Raw genomic sequence first — 5,000 nt, 5'->3', positions numbered from 1 at the left:
AAACCTATAGGTCCCATGTGCAGCATGCACTTAACACATGTTAAGATTTTTTTTTGATTTTTTTTTTAATCAACAAAAAAAATGGTTGTACTCTAGCAAAATTCTGCAGAATTAAAAATCTACTTTGATATAAAACAAATACACTTTCATGGTTGTCTCTAGCAAAATTCTGCAGAATGAAAAATCTACTTTGGTATAAAACAAATACACTTTCATGGTTGTCTCTAGCAAAATTCTGCAGAATGAAAAATCTACTTTGATATAAAAACAAGTACACTTTCAGAACAGAAAAATGAAAAGAAGAAGAAGAAGAAGAAGAAGAAAAACTTCAGGGTGGTGCGGCACTGTGACGACGCGCTCTCCCCAGGGAGAGAGAGAGAGAGAGAGAGCAGCCCAAAGCTCACACTAACAAACGTGTTGTGGCAAAAAAAAAAAAAAAAAAAAAAAAGCAAAGCACTGCAATACACTACAGTACAAGGGATGAAAATAGCGGCACAGCCATGGCAACGAAAGCTGACCACTCACGAACTGACAGTACTGGACACAGTGGACCATTGATGCAACCTGTGATGTCTGGGTGTTTGTCCAGGGAGACACCAGTCATTATAAAATCAATATCCTCTTCTGGTTTCTTCCTTCCACCTGCATATATATATATATATATTTCTACCCAGGTAAGGGGGTAAAGGGGTGGAGGGATGCAGGGTGTGTGTGTGTGGGTGTATACGTGCGTAAAGAGCACCTCAATTCACATAGTGCATCACTTATGTATTTCCTGGCTGACTTGAATCGAATCAAATATAAATCAACTTCATTCCCACTCATGAATTTGGTGTTCATCATCAAAACAGTATTCGAGCGTCAAAGCATGTAACTTGTGGGATTACACACAACATGAGTTTTCATGTCCAAAATGACAAATTGTGCATTTCCTTAGCTGTGGGGGAAAAAAACAAAACAAACAAACATGCAATGAGTTATCAAATTCTATAAACACACGTCTTTCAATCAATGACAAATTCTGAACAGATTGCTTTAACTGGAAAAAAAAAAAACACTAATAATATAGTGGTCAATACAAATACGTACCAGGTATGAATGTCCAAAGAAGCTAACAGCAGTTGTATTTCTTCATTAGCTGTTCATGAACAAGTTATTCGATACAAATGATAATTTGGTTCATCAGCCGTCATGTTCAAATTGAAGTGAAACGTGTGAGCACAGTGTAAGCTTAAAGCCTGTTAATGCTATTTCTTCTTTGTTTCCATTGTAATTATGTGTATTGTTAAACAATCATAGATTATTTAAACCAAAGGCAGTTGTAATATGTACAACACAAAAAACACACAAACAAATCTTCTTTCCTCCACTCATTTTGGTATTTAGAGCTAGGGAACTGCTATGGACTCATAATGCATGGTTTGGAACAGCTGAGCTGAGCTGAGCACTCATAACACACACACACACACACACACACACACACACACACACACACACACACACACACTAACACACTGACACACACACACACACAAACATGTGTGACCTCCCTTGCAACCTTCTTCCCAGGTATCTGTGCAAAAGAAAAAAAATATGTATGAGGTATTCCATTCAATATTATTATATTTCTTTTTTTCTTCTCCGTGTATTTTGTTGTCTTCCTATTCTTTATACATCATCATTCATGGGCAGCCTTTGGAAGTCACTGGCTTGTGATTTTTTGTCCCCACTATTATGACAGAAAACACCATTAAACTATGATAGGTGTTTATGATTCATCAACATGGAGGCTGATTAAAAAATAAAAATAGAAAAAAGGATAAATGAGCCCCAACAAAACAAAACAAAAAAAACAAAAACAAAAAAAACCTTAAGGGTACAGACAATATGTGGTTAACCTCAGCTACCTTGCAACAAAAAAAAAGTCATTTTGAAGTGAAACGTGTGAGCACAGTGTAAACTTAAAGCCTGTTAATGCTATTTCTTCTTTGTTTCCATTGTAATTATGTGTATTGTTAAACAATCATAGATTATTTAAACCAAAGGCAGTTGTAATATGTACAACACAAAACACACACAAACAAATCTTCTTTCCTCCACTCATTTTGGTATTTAGAGCTAGGGAACTGCTACGGACTCATAATGCATGGTTTGGAACAGCTGAGCTGAGCTGAGCACTCATAACACACACACACACACACACACACACACACACAAATTAACACACTCACACACACACACACACACACACACACACACACACACACAAACATGTGTGACCTCCCTTGCAACCTTCTTCCCAGGTATATGTGCAAAAGAAAAAAAAAATATGTATGAGGTATTCCATTCAATATTATTATATTTCTTTTTTTTTCTTCTCAGTGTATTTTGTTGTCTTGTTTTCTTCCTATTCTTTATACATCATCATTCATGGGCAGCCTTGGGAAGTCACTGGATTGTGATTTTGTCCCCACTATTATGACAGAAAACACCATTAAACTATGATTGGTGTTTCTGATACATCAACATGGAGGCTGATTAAAAAATAAAAATAAAAAAAAGGATAAATGAGCCCCAACAAAAAAAAAAAAAAAAAAAAAAAAAAAAAACCTTAAGGGTACAGACAATATGTGGTTAAACTCAGCTACCTTGCAACAAAAAAAAAGTCATTTTAGCAATTTCCAATAATAACTTCTAATCATATCAACCAATCATGACTGATTATCTCCTTCTCAGAGCAAAAAAAAAAAAAAAAAAATGACCTTCAGTTGTTGTCTTGGAAAAGTTGAGCTCATCTTTCATCTCTTTCTTCTTCTTCTTCTTGTTATCAATTTTGCACTTCATGTGATTTTGTTTGTTAATTTTGTTTTTTATGTGTACATCTTTGTCAGTTATTATATGATGACAGAATAGTTGTAACTTGCACTTGATTTCCTTCACAATATTGCTTAACAACAACAATATATGCAACATGATGTTGTGCATCATAAATATATGTATATATAGCACAAATGCCATACATTACTATTTGGGTGTGAACAAAGATCCTAAAAGCTGTAACACAAGACCCTTAAAATAATAACTGTTTTTTTGTCTGCGTACATTTGTGCAAATATACATACAAAAGAATTTACACATATGAATATAAAGTATAACACTATCAAATATACATACAATAGAATTTACACATATGAATATAAAGTATAACACTATCAATAAGTAAAAACAGAGTCAAATTTACAGGAATTAGTGAATGAAGGTACATGTATATTTTATTTAAAGTGTGAGTTGTTCCAGTTGAGCAAATATTACACTCAAGTCTTAACTCAGATCAAATCTTGGGAGAGGTAAGTTCATGAAAGTTAATGTGTTGCTGTTTACAAGACAGCTGTCTACAGCATCAGGAGGTGTAGTGTGTGTGTGTGTGTGTGTGTGTGTGTGTGTGTGTGTGTGTGTGTGTGTGTGTGTGTGTGAAAGAGTGAGATATATGTGTGTGTGTGCATATGTGTGAAAGATACAGATAGATAGATAGGTAGATCAGATAGATAGGCCTGGGTGCAGCCCAGCCCCCTTAGAGTGTAAGGAGTTAAGGGCTGAAACACTTGACTGAGGGGGGCTTTTTCTCTGAAGACCGTTGTACTGTCCAGCTCTCCCAAGAGTTTCTTATCACTAGGTATTTATAGATATTTATAGATATAGATATATCTCTGTGTGTGTGTGTGTGTGTGTGTGTGTGTGTGTGTGTGTGTGTGTGTGTGTTTACAACTAAATACAGACACCAGTACTGGTTAAAAAAAATATTAATACATAATTATTCATGAACTAAAGGATGCATTCTTTAGCAGATCTCTATAAACAGAAAACTTGTGGTTTAAAACAATGTATTATTTGGTAAATCAGTAATATACTGATTTTACAATACTGTTTTTCATTCTGAACATCACATTTTCAGTAATCTTTTTCCTTGACTTCTTTGCTTCACGCAGCGACAATGAAAATAAAGAAAAGGTACATTAAAAGTTAGTTGACAATGTACTGATTGCTAGTCATGAGTGGAGCAAGTGGCTCTCTACATGTTTTCACTTTGCATACACACCAAACCGGAAAAGCCTAAGTTCAAACGAATGTAATATCTTCCATACTTCATGCCTGCATTGCAATACAAACGAAAAGCGCCATGTAAATAACCCAATGGATTTATAACGCTAAAATAAGACATTAACCGCCAAACCTACATATCACTGTTCCCGATACAACGTGGGCTAGCACCAAGCCCAAATTTTACCGACCTATTTCAACGTGTTCCAACGTTCGGCGATTTTCATGCCTGACAATTATACTGGTAGCGGCCTTACCTTCAAAGTTCATGATAACTATGAACGGATGATAGAATTTATGATACAAAAATGGTATCAGAAATGAAAATGGACAGTGCAGAAAAAAATTTTACCGTGCATGAACAAGCTGAAAACACGAGCCACCACCAATACATCCGCATCTCACTGGGATTTTGTTTACCTTGGAGGTCGATGGGTAATGGGACTTAACTCTCCATAAAGATCATCGTTTCCGGTGACCAACGAAAAAAGTGACCACGCCAAATTTACCCCGGGCATTCGTCAACTATTAAACATGCCAAAGGAATATTTCAACATCTGTTTCCCTGGGACCCCCATGCTGTATATGTTTTCCATAAAAAGTGAATTGCCCAGGACAGACCCATGTACGCTAGCAGATACCAGACCTTCACTTGTTTCCATGGCTCTGCCGTGCAAAAAGTACCCTGTAAAAAGAGAGTTCGTAACTTTCGATTTATCCCCCCCCCCCCCCCCAACCCTCGGCTAAGGTTAATGACGATGACCAAGTCTTTATTTTTCACAATGATAGATAAGCACTTGTCTGGGGGGGGGGGGGGGGAATCGTGTCCATCCGTCCGTCTGTCTGTCTAGAACTGAAATCAGATACTGTACAAATTTCGCCGCCCAGAATTCTACACCACT

General features: G+C 36.4%; 1 protein-coding gene across 1 annotated transcript in view; it reads right to left on the bottom strand.

Moving 5' to 3' along the window:
- LOC143288795 (tetraspanin-11-like) overlaps nucleotides 1–4,526 on the bottom strand; it is a 9,754-nt gene extending 5,228 nt beyond the window's left edge. Inside the window, exon 1 of the mRNA XM_076597430.1 lies at nucleotides 4,451–4,526. The gene's annotated coding sequence lies outside the window, so the exon portion shown is untranslated. The remainder of the gene's footprint in view (nucleotides 1–4,450) is intronic.
- Nucleotides 4,527–5,000: the final 474 nt, after the last annotated feature.

The sequence above is a fragment of the Babylonia areolata genome, chromosome 13 (genome assembly GCF_041734735.1).
Source record: "Babylonia areolata isolate BAREFJ2019XMU chromosome 13, ASM4173473v1, whole genome shotgun sequence".
Classification (NCBI taxonomy): domain Eukaryota; kingdom Metazoa; phylum Mollusca; class Gastropoda; order Neogastropoda; family Buccinidae; genus Babylonia; species Babylonia areolata.
The sequence above is the reverse complement of the archived record's forward strand: the minus strand, read 5'-3'. Positions and strand labels throughout refer to the sequence as shown.